Source organism: Dreissena polymorpha, chromosome 3 (assembly GCF_020536995.1).
Source record: "Dreissena polymorpha isolate Duluth1 chromosome 3, UMN_Dpol_1.0, whole genome shotgun sequence".
Taxonomy (NCBI): domain Eukaryota; kingdom Metazoa; phylum Mollusca; class Bivalvia; order Myida; family Dreissenidae; genus Dreissena; species Dreissena polymorpha.
This window is the reverse complement of record NC_068357.1, coordinates 147758776-147771741: the sequence shown is the minus strand read 5'-3', so window position 1 is coordinate 147771741 and position 12966 is coordinate 147758776. Positions and strand designations below refer to the sequence as shown.

General features: G+C 33.1%; 1 long non-coding RNA gene across 1 annotated transcript; it reads right to left on the bottom strand.

Moving 5' to 3' along the window:
- Positions 1–2392: 2392 nt before the first annotated feature.
- Positions 2393–6911, bottom strand: LOC127871923 (uncharacterized). The gene is made up of 3 exons (XR_008045615.1): positions 6501–6911; positions 2829–3108; positions 2393–2612 (listed from the first exon to the last, which is right to left on the bottom strand). It is a non-coding gene; the product is annotated as an uncharacterized LOC127871923 (long non-coding RNA).
- Positions 6912–12966: the final 6055 nt, after the last annotated feature.

Sequence of the window (12966 nt, the reverse complement as noted above, 5' to 3'; positions counted from 1 at the left end):
ATATAAAGATTTATTTGACATGCTATGTGGTAATTTTTATTTGCATATTATGTAATTCTCTAAAAGCCTGAAGTTTAGAGCGCCATAAAACGTAAACCCTCCACATGCTTTCCCATTGACCTATATTAACTTAACCTCTGTTTTTTGCACAATTAGTTTCCTTAATGTGTGATTTTATGCCGTCGCAAGTATTTTTAATACTCTTTTTGGGCGGGGATTTGGAATGTTTGATTGTATTTGAGATTGTTCGGCATACATACTTACAACATTGTATTAATGTTTACCCTGTACACCGGTAGGTTGTTTATCTGTTGATTCATATCATTTTTACAAACTCCACTTTCCCTTGATGCCAAATATTGTTAACAACAAAAATATGCCATTACAATTAAGTTATTAAAAGAACTTTATGTTGAATACATAGAATAAAATACAATATATTGAAAAAACAAGAATTATAGCCAACGCAACAATTAAAACTAAATTAAATTAATAGTTTGTAGATAAGAAGATATCGCACAAGTTATAAAGGTGCACTGGACTATTCATAAAAAGAATCACTATTTCGTTTTATAATTTATTTGTTAAGCCCTGTGCAATGTTTTTTTAGTGTTGTAAGTGTTGCTTACAAATTAATAGTTTGAATCCCGTACGAAAAAGTACGCCAATACCTTAGGTGAAAACCACCCAGAAAAATAAGGCGGTTTCCGTCTTTTTCTACTATAAAGCGTAAATGTGCTTTAGCAGGACCTTAAGGAGAATAGGGCTCGAAATATGCTAATTTTTTCCGCTTAGGTAGACGGAAACCGCCTAAATAGGCGTAAAACAGTTTAAGCAGGAAAAATTTCCATCCAAGATCATTCTGTGCTTAGGCGGAAAAATTACACGGAAAACCTTAACCAGAAAAAAGTCCGCCTTGGAAAAAGCATAAAAGATATGGTGACAGTAAGGCATTGTGAAGGAACCCTTTAGTAAGGAAGCTCACGTCCTGCGCTGTTCCTGTACGAAATGTTCCGCTCGGAATCGGCACGGAATTGCAAACTAAATTCCGGGCGTAAAAAATATTTCCGGGCGTATTTTTCTCTATATGATTTTAAGAAGAGGGGCGGATTCCGGGCGTAATCCGGGTGGAAAACAGGGGCGAAATATGTAAATGAGGCGGGACGAAATTTTAAATTACGGGCGGAAAGCAGTTTACGGGCGGAATTCAGATTACAAGCGAAATGTTAAAATTATGAGCATAACTTAGATTACGGGCGTAATTTAGATACCGGGCGGAAATCGGATTACATGCATATTGTAAATATACCCATATATGGACAGGCCATTTGAAAAAACCCAAAAGGCATTGCAAAAGCTCACCATGAGCACTTTGTGCTCAGGTTAGCTAAATACTGGTCATAATTATGACAAGATATATTTAACATAGTATCTTTATATTTATTTTAAGATAATACGTTTTTAAAAGACGGATCACCATTTTATACTTTATACTTCTGCAAATGCGGAACAAATGCTGAAAATCCCCGCATTTTTTCCGCAGTCACAAAAAAAAGCGAAACTTATGTTGAAAATGTACGCATTTTCGTTCCGCATTTCTATGGTACTTTTAAGATACAATGTAGCTTTAAAAGACATACAACACAAATATTCATAATACATACATGTATATACATAAAACAAATGATTTGATAGCCTTGCACTTTTTAAAAAAACAAAGTGTTCTTACTTATACAAGGCCAAATTAAAAAAGTTCACTCTTTCACATTGAAGGCGTGTTTTTAACTGCTTTCTTGAGAAGGAATTCCCCTCAATGACAGCATTGTTTAGGTCCGCGTTTCTCACCCATCCTATGACATAATCTGATATGCAAATTGATATTTAGTACAACTTAAGTTCACCTATTGCAAATTCTGTTGATAACTTATGTAGAATAAATCGCTTTTTCAAACTTTTTATCTAATCCAGAGCCCTGCAGCTGGGATTGAAAAAGGCAGAGTCCAAATTAGGCAATATATATAGTGCACTTTTGAACGTGCTTGGATATTATCCCTGTGGAATATTTAAAAAAACATGTGCATATATGCATATTATTTAATATTACATGCATTTTCATTTTTCTTTTTTTTTTGTATTGATAAAACTAGTTTCACTGTTAAAATAAAATTAGTTTATTGAAAATTCATTGAATTTCCTGTAAAATAATGTGATCAGATCCAATTAAGGGCATGTTGGGGGTCAAAGGGGGCAGGTTTGGATCTTGGGGCGGCACGGTACTGTGACCCTCTGTTATTAGGCCTAGCCCAGGAGCACTAATCGTATAATTCGAATAAATCTTTATTTTGAATTTAACTATTTCAAACTCAATAGTAAAATTGTCATTTACCTATCAACAAATCCAGCTTTCCTTTGTCAAGGACCGCTTTGTGCTCATCATCCGGGCGAGGCACACAGAGCAAATATAAAAAAAAGTTCATTTTTTCACAAGATGATTTTTTTCAACAGTGCTTTCTTTCTAACGAATTCCTCAATTTGTGATGCGCCTTTCGTCAGGTCCGAGATGGGAAATGTTATGCCACCAGCAACCTTTCTCCCCAATTCCATGACATAATCTGAAAATGAATTGTTAATTTAAGTACTTACTATATATTTCAAAGAAATTTGTGTATTTTCATTTTAGTTTCAAACTGTGTTGTTTTTCCTTCAAATGCCCGTCTACTTTTTATCATCTTTTTACATTTCCCACTGGGACAGTACACAAATACAATAACAATAATAGGCAGTCAATAATCTAAATAAGAGGAAATTGTAGGAGTTAAAATACAAACCTTTTATGCTGTTCTGCAGACTATTCCAAAAACACAGGAATTTGATGAGACCAAATCACAGTTAAACCAGCCACTTTGAACCTCTTTTGCAAAAAACTTATTGTTCATTTCCACATTGTATTAAATACAAATTGATTTTTACACAATACTCCCTGAAAGACATTTTTCACTACAGTATAGTCCTCATTTTGCTTAACATTATACTGACAATTTAGTTCAGTCAGTAATTTGCTTAACCGCTCTCAATGTTTTCAATTCAAACAGCGACTTCTACCACTTCCTGTGAATTATTAACCAATCCACTGAAGCCTGATAAGCACAGATGGTTTATAAACATGTACAGATGTGACTCAGTGCTCAGCGAGTATTTGGGGCAGCAAAATACCATGATCAAGTCAGCTGACCGTCAGTTTTTATCTGAGATTAAATCAACATTGGTATATTTATGTTCATTTTTATGGTGTTTCAGACTGGGGAAATCTTTAGTACTATAAAAAAATTATTATAGAGTAATTAATTAAATAGACTGTTGTGTGTTTTGTTATTAACCCATTTATGCCTAACTTCTAGAAAAAAGGCCCTCTCAAACAGCGTAGACCCAGATGAGACGCCGCATGATGCGCTGCTTGCTAAAAGGATTAAGAAATATGTTAAAGATAGAAATAAATATACTAGACATCCCTAATTTTGGAAATAAATTGATCAAATTTAAAAGGATAGGAGAGTCCACTAGGCATAAATGGGTTAAGGAAACCTTAAAATGATAAAAACAACCAAGTCTTCATTGTGTCGTATGAACAAATCTGCATGAAAACTACATTATAGGCATTTTTCACTGTTGAATAAAATTGTGTCATTGTGTCGTATGAACAAATCTGCATGAAAACTACATTTGGACTCAAATCGTACATCAAATCATTTCTGTCTTCAGTTGTCAAAACACCTATATACTGTTTGATTCCAATAATGTCGCTTTAATGGAATTACTATTTTTATATATTTGATTCTTAATATTTAATCAACTAAACTTGTTTTATTAGTAGTACAATTTTGCAGTAGCCCCCCATTAATAGTTTTATTATTACTTTACAGAACTGCCCCTAGATTTTTTTCACGTCATTGTGTCTTCGCCTGTCAATTACGTCATAACTCTTTCTCTGTTCCTGGGTACATGGATTTTCTGACGTCATACGATCAACTTTCCAGTTGTAAGCTACATGCATAGGTAATTGGGTTTATAACGTTCAATTTTATTTATATTTTCTCTCTGATAGGCGTTTCTTTTTTTATTTAATTATTATTAATTTAATTTTTAGCAGTCACATAAACAACCAAGCAATGTAATATGGAATTTTTACACCCATTATTGCTGATTCTTCCTGTATTTGCGCGATGATTATCTGAAATATTAACTTAATGACGCTATATTCTTAAATCTTTTTCTATAAAGAAGGAATGTAGTCGACACTTGTTTGTAGTTTCATTTTACCGTTCGTCAAAAAGTTGTAACTCTGTTGCTCTGGTATCTTCAATACCATTGCGTAATTAAATTGTAATTAAATTGAATGCGTTTTAATTCCCTTTTATTATTGTTTGATTTGAGTTACAATGCTATGACGTTAAATTTTATTTACACTTAAATATATTATGAATATTGCTGGGCCAAGTGTGAGGTTGAGCGCTCTATAACCGGTTTAAACCCCCAATGCTTTGCATTGACCGTTCCAAGGCGGTGACCCCAGCTTTATTCATATTTTGTGTTTATGTTGGTTTGTATTGTGCTGTATTGTGCTGTTTTGTACTGTTTGGGCAATCGGTCACTTGCCTTTAATAAAGGACCAACTAATTGTTTTTAATGAGAATTCAATACTGCTCCAGCAGCTGGAGTTTCACTTCTTAATATTGTTCTTTATTAAACTTTACAGTCATTACTGTAATTATGAAATAATTATTAAAAAGGGGCAAAATTTGCAAAAAAAATAAGAAGAATTAAAGGAGCGAATTAAAAAAAAAATGTTAAAATAGATTTGTAATGCATGGTCATCCCTCAGACTTAAAATTATTAGTGGAAACTGTCAAAGTCAGCAATAGATAAAATATATTTAAAATGTGTTATTATTACATGTATGTCCTAAATTTTTAATTTATTTTACCAGCAATGCCAATAAATGCAAAATCTAAGAGTATAATTCATGATCACAAGTTCACAAGTCTGTCTCCTTTTCAGCTGCGCACAAATTAAGTATAAAAATACTCCCAAATATGTGTTAGAATCTGAACATGAACATCATAAATTAGATCAAAGCTTTATGCTGTATGAATTATACAGTGACTGGAATAGTTGTGTCTATAATGAATGTTTATTGATTGTACAAATGTATAAATAAAAATAAATATTTTTATTTAAAAACGTTTATTAAGTTATAAGTTAATGGTAATATTTTGTTCTGTACTTTGGTTTAAATTAAATTTATTAAGTTGTTGTTCAGCTTCATAGAAAAATGCCAAGTCCAATATTATGCTCTGTTAAAACTACTAAGTTCAAAATTCCGTCATGTGGCTGCACAAATATTTTATAAGTATAAAATTTTGCCCCGCAAAAGAAACAAAGTGCAAAATTCCATTCACAAACCTCCATCATACAAAAACTCAGTATACAAATACGCCCGGATTTGTTTTACGCCCTGAAAAAACTGTTGAATTATGCCCTGAAATAATTTTAGTTCCGGGCGTAAAACTCATTCCGCCAGTTGTAGTTTGTACGGGCATAATTCCAACATAACGTGCCAATTCCGCCCCGATTAGCCCCGGAGTCCGCCCCATTATTTCATACAGGTAAATTGTTAATGTCTATCAAATACCCTAGTTTTTGTTAGGCATAATAATCAGCCTATAAATATTTTTAGTCAGATAGAAATATCTACAATAATTTCTAAGTATAAAATTGCACCTTGTCCAAAAGTCTAAGTTGAAAATCCGCCTGACACTTCAAAAACAAAGTCCAAATTTCCGTCTACAAAATTTATCAAAGTGAAAAACTCTCCCTAAGTGGAAGAGCAAAGTAATATTATCCGCTCATTTAACACGGAAAAAGATACGCCTTTCTTTTTTCGCCTTAGAGGGACCGTTTTCCTGTTAAGATTTTCTTAGACGGATTTATTTCAGAATTCAGTGACCGTGTATTGCTAGCAGGAAAAAGATATTTTTGCATTTTCAGGGTGGGTTCCGTCTTAGTTTCTGGCGGACTTTGTCTAACATTTTCGTACGGGATGTGTTTGAGACCTGTCTTTTTGGGAAACTTGTAAAACATTGAAACCAAACCAGACACAATCTTGCTTACAAAATTGAACTTGTCTGATCCCCATGAATTATTGATATTGTCAATAGGTAACCGAAATCAGAATTTGGAAGAGGAGCAAAGGTACATCTATACATGTATTAACGGTTTATGTTCAAGAGGTATCAAAAACAACATTTAAACTGTAAAATCAGATAAATACATTAAGCAGCACTGAATAGTTCATACATGAAAATGATTCCTTGCTGAAATTACGACATTACAATTTAATGTGTTGCCATGTGTTATACTAAAATTCCACTTTTAAATATTGACTATAGTTATACCTTACATAATATTTTTTTTTGAAAATACACAACACAATATGCATATACTCGTTTAATATCCTAGAATGTTCACATACACGTGGATAATTGAAATTCAGTAGAAATCAATCAATTTAGATATGCACACAGATTTGCATATAAGAGATAAACATGCAAATATTGATTTTGAGAAACATTAAAAATAACCTACCATGTTAGATGACATGTCACGTGTAACATCCATTACCTTGTATGACACTAACTCTATGTTAGCTATAATATCTGCAACGTGGTCACATGTGTGAACATCTCATTGCAAACACTTTATTTTAGATCCCAATTAACATATTTGTAATCATTTCCCTACTTAAGATCCAAATTATCTATATTTCTCATTTTTTGCTGTTAATCTAAAAACACTCTCAGACATTCATGAAATATATCCATTTCATGCTTATCACAGACAATATATTTCAATATGTTTTTCGGCGTAAGCTGAATAAGCCAGCTTTTCACCCTGACTTGACCTTTGTAAGTGTCCAATAATACTCAAATAAAATTTCCCGCGGCTAGGTACGAATGAATACACTTCATTTATTCCATTGGCTGATTTGAGTATAACACCAGAACATTGGAAACATATCCGCGTCTTTGTAACGTTGTTTTACTGCATGAAACAATTTTATCTCTAATGAAAAGGCCCAATAGATAGAACAGTTTTACAATCAATTTTCGACATAAATACAGTTTGTGCGTTCACCTTTTATTTTCAGAGAATTACCAGCGCAAAAGCGTTTAACTAAAGGCTATGTTGTCATATTTAGTACTTACTTGCATTGCATTTCAACCCGCGAGGTTTCGGGTCAATACGCGGTCATTTTGTGAAAGTCAGAGTTTATATACAGTTCATCACCGGAGTTCGCAAAAGGGGTTGCGATCATTGTGTCTTACTGACAATAACGTAGTGACTGTAATGCATTGCATTCCAATCCGCAAGGTATCAAGGTCAGTTTGCGGTCAGTTGCAGAAATCTTTATATAAACGCCGTCTCGTAAACTTTGTGCACTTGAAGTCTGTTTTGATCAGAAAGATACTAAATAAAGATATTCGGCGATATTATTGTGGTATGTCAATCATCGATTTTTAATATGGTTTCAAAATTTGCATGATAAGGACCAATTTTGATAAAATTAATTAGAAATATTTATCCATTTAGACCAGTTTATTAAGCATGACCACAATAATTCGCTATACTATAATTATGCAATTAAATAAGATTCGAGTATTGCCGGCTGACCTATATGCACTCGTTTATTTTCATGTTTCTTGTGTTTTTCTATTCTGTAAATATAGATATCTGAGTAATAATATCACATAAAGCAAAATAAGCCACGAAATCTGGCGCAACACCCCGTAATTGATTTGCTTATGATGTAGCTAACAACTGCGCAGAAAAAAGGCATCCGCTACTTTTTATCTCATAGAGATAACTTTTGATCGTTCATAAACATCGACCACAATCAACGCCGTATATCTTTTTTAAAGATATTTCTTGTTTCTTCTTCTGTGTACAACTGGGTTAATGCCTGGCTAAGACCTTTCTAAGAAACCACAACCAGGATAAATTGTGAGCATGAGTCATTTAAGAAACAAAACCACATGTTATTATCTAAACGATATCTTAAAGGGGCCTTTTTATGGTTGGGTAAATTGACAAAATTGAAAAAAAAGTTGTTTCAGATTCGCAAATTTTTGTTTTGTTATGATATTTGTGAGAAAAGAGTAATACTGAACATTTACCATGCTCTAAAATAGCAATTATATGCATCTTTTGACGATTTAAAAACCTGAAAATTATAAAGCGTTGCAACGCGAAACAAATTAATAATTTAGAGAGTTCTGTTGTTGTCGTAATATTTTGGGAAACAACGTGGATTGGTTATATGAAGTATAAAATACACCTGTCATTGTATCCGGAAGGATGGCCGAGTGGTCTAAGTGGGAGACTTTTTACTCCAGGACTCCAGGGGTCAGTGGTTCGAGCCCTGCTTGAGGGTTAACAATTTTTTTCTTTTTTTAATTGTATTCTTGATTTTTTACTGGAGCTCTTTATATCCAATATTTACATTTATTAATATAAAGCATTTAATGACAAACTTCAAAACATGACCAAATCTGTGAAAAGGCCCCTTTTAATGTCTGTATTAAACTCAAATGAATCAGGACAAAAAACAAACAATTAATTTGTAAAGAACATGGTAGTAATGGCTTAAAAACAGTATATGAACAAGCAATTCATAGAATTGATATGCCCGGCCGAATAAATTTTGTGAATTGACAGTTATTGTTTTTATGCATTGAAATTCTCCTGAAATTGATATCTGCACACCCTTAAAGTTTGGTTTTAAAACCTTTACATGTTGTATCTATAAGATCTAGCACAGCAGAAGAAAGAGCAAGCATGAAACAAAAACAGGGGGCAATATAAGCCTGATTTTTTTATGACTGATCTACATGTGCACATGTATGAACAAAGCAATTCTTGTAAATTAACAAAAGTCGTGTAATTGTTTTTATGTATTGTAATTCTTCTCGTTAATACCTATATATCTATATACTGATTAAGTTTCATGTTGAAATCTTGTATTTTATATGAGATATAGCTCTGAAAAATTTAATCAAACAAAAACAACAAAGGGCTATAACTCGTATTTAAACAAGAGGGACATGATGGCCCTGAATCCCTCACCCGACTAACCAAATACAATCCCAACCCAGTTTTCATCAAGATAAACATTCTGACCAAATTTCATAAAGATCGGATGAAAACTGTGACCTCTATTGTCTACACAAGGTTTTTCTATTATTTGACCTAGTGACCTAGTTTTTGACCCCAGGTGACCCAAATACAATCCCAACACAGAATTCATCAAGACAAGCATTCTGACCAAATTTCATGAAGATTGGATGAAAACTGTGACCTCTATTGTCTACACAAGGTTTTTCTATTATTTGACCTAGTGAGCTATTTTTTTACCCATGATGACCCAAATACAATCCCAACCCAGATTTCATCAAGATAAACATTCTGACCAAATTTCATAAAGGTTGGATGAAAACTGCGACTTTTATTGTCTATACAAGGTTTTTCTATAATTTAACCTAGTGACCTAGTTTTTGACCTAGTGACCTAGTTTTTGACCCCAGATGACCCAACTACAATCCCAACCCAGATTTCATCAAGATAAACATTCTGACCAAATTTCATAAGATTAGATGAAAACTGTGACCTCTACTGTCAACACAAACAAATTGTTGACAGTTTTTCTGTTATTTGACCTAGTGACCTAGTTTTTATCTCAGATGACCCAAATACAATCCCAACCCAGATTTCATCAAGATAAACATTCTGACCAAATGTCATAAAGATTGGATGAAAACTGCGACCTCTATTGTCTACACAAGGTTTTTCTATTATTTGACCTAGTTTTTGAACTAGTGACCTAGTTTTTGACCCCAGATGACCCAAATACATTCCCAAGCCAGATTTCATCAAGATAAACATTCTGACCAAATGTCATAAAGATTGGATGAAAACTGCGACCTCTATTGTCTACACAAGGTTTTTCTATTATTCGAACTAGTTTTTGACCTAGTTTTTGACCCCAGATGACCAAAATACAATCCTAACCAAGATTTCATCAAGATAAACATTCTGATAAAAAAATCATAAACATTGGATGAAAACTTTGACCTCTACTGTCTACACAAACAAATTGTTGATGACTTTTTTTTCAATTATTTGACCTAGTGACCTAGTTTTTGACCCAAGATGACCCAAATACAATCATCAAGATAAACATTCTGACCAAATTTCATAAAGATTGGATGAAAACTGCGACCTCTATTGTCTACACAAGTTTTTCTATTATTTGACCTATTATGTGACCTAGTTTTTGACCTAGTGACCTAGTTTTTGACCCCAGATGACCCAAGTACAATCAAAACCCAGATTTCATCAAGATAAACATTCTGTCCAAATTTCATAAAGATTGGATGAAAACTGTGACCTCTACTGTCTACACAAACAAATTGTACGGATTTACGGACGCCAGACATCACACGGTCACATAAACTTACCATGTCACTTCATGACAGTAGAGCTACAAAGTTTAGGGTTATGGTTCTTGTACAGACATATTGATACCTATACACCCTTGAAGTTTCATGTTTAAAAAAATCTTGAATAGTATTTAAGATACATCTTTGAAAACTTACATCATACAAAAACAACAAAGGGCAATATCTCTAATTTAAGAAAGTGTAAGGTCGTGGTTCTTGTGCACGGCACTTCTCGTAAATATACAGCAATAAAGTTTCATGTTGAAATCTTATATAATAAAAAAGGGCAATATTTCTCATTTAGGAAACTCATTTAAGAAAGGGTGGTGGCTATGGTTCTTGTGCATGGCACTTTTCATTGACACACCCTGAATATTCATGGTAAAATCGTGTATAGTATTTGAGATATAGCCCGTAACGTTTGCATCATACAAAAACAATAAAAAGGGCAATTACTCTTATTTAAGAAAGTGTAGGATTATGGTTCATGAGCATGTCACTTTTCCTCATCAATATCTAGACAGTGTAAACCCATGAATCTTCATGTTGAAATCTTTTTGAGCTATAGCCCTTCAAAGTTTGTGACAGATTGTCGGAATGCCTAAACTATATCCCTCCACCTTTGTGGGTGAAATTTACTGTTTGTTTACAATACACAACATTTTAATATTTGAGAGTTTACAAATGGGTTGCAATCATGACATTAAGTGAAATTTTACATCATTTTAGATTACAAATTATCAATTACTATGCAGCTTCATTCAAGCTGGCTTAAGTGTAAAGCCAGCAAAACATATTATGTGCAGCTTAAAGACTTATTTTTACATTGTTTGCAAATATAAGGTATACAAAAGAATACATAAATATGCAAAGAGATTGTACAATGTCCACATTTGAAATTCGTGTGATTAAGGTAGTGCACCTCTAATGATTTCCCGCGATTTCTTCGAAGGTTGAAGAGCCTACTATTAGGTGCCGTAGCCTAGTGGTTAAGGCGATAGACTAGAAATCTTTTGGGATATTCCCGCGCAGGTTCGAATCCTGCCGACGACATATACTTTTTTGCGACGCGTTTTATTTATTTTCTAACATAATTTGATTTAATATGGCATATAAGCTATATTTATTGTTAAATATGTTGCAATTTTTATGCACATTTTTCAATTATTAAAATTAAAACAACGTTATGGCGAAATTGGGTGATTTACTGTTGAAAATACGAACCATGCATGTTGCATTTTTATTTTTATTTCAAAAAGTAAACGGTAAATCTGTCTAGTTCTTGGTATTTTTGCTGTATATAGTGTTTCTATAAAAACTAAGTTTAAAATATGACTTAAATGATACTATTTTGAATTTTATGACACTTTGTTTTTAACCGACCCAATTTTTACTTGGCTGAAATCACTTACATTTCATGGTGCTCTTCCATAGATAAAAATTTGTAAAAAATAAATGTCTGTAAAAGAATACTTATTTCATCTTGTTTAAACTTTAAACACCTTTACAGCATCTGTACACACCAACTGCATGCCCATATTTGGAAATTTGAATGAATTATGGAACTTTTATATACCCCAGGGGTGAAAATAAACTGGACAAAAGCCGAGCGTGGGGGTGGTTTTGAAAAAATCGGTATATTTTTTTAAAAAGCATGGAAAGCCTACCTACAAATTTGCATGTAGTTCAGTGAAATGATGCTGATTAAGAAAATAATTAATTAGATTATATTTGGATATGTGCCCATTAGAGGTGCACTACCTTAAGGCAAATATTTTGTAGCAGTGCTTATGTTTATGTCTGCTGCTTTTGTGATCAGACACTGTATGTATTTAAAGACGATAATACGATTCTAAATACCAAATAGTAAACATCTGCTAATTGCATTTTCAGAGATTTTTAAATTTTAATTTTTTAAATAAGGACTTTCAATATGGATAAAACATGTTCATTTCAAGATCAACCAGAGTCTTCTCAACATGGTTACCATGTTTTTGAAATAATCAAGCATTTTTTGAGTGTCATCATTTCAAAAGGGAAGCTTAGTGAACATCCTCTCAATAGAAAAGGAAATATGGAGAGGAAAAAGAAATAGACACAAAAATGAAGGCTCAACATTTTTTCATTATACCCCCAAAAACGAACTTTACGGGGATATATAGGAGTAAACTTGTCTGTCTGTCCGTCTATCTGTCTTTCTGTCGGTCCGTATTAAGTGTCCGCTCTCTAATTCAAGTAGTTTTCATCCGAGCTTCACCAAACTTGGTCATATGTTGTATCTCGATGTTGTATCTAGATGATGTCTGGGTCAAGTTCAAATATGGGTCATGCCGGATCAAAAACTAGGTCATGGGGTCACTTAGTGTGTTTTAAACATTCAGCATGGCATCCTCTCTTTTATTCAAGTAGTTTT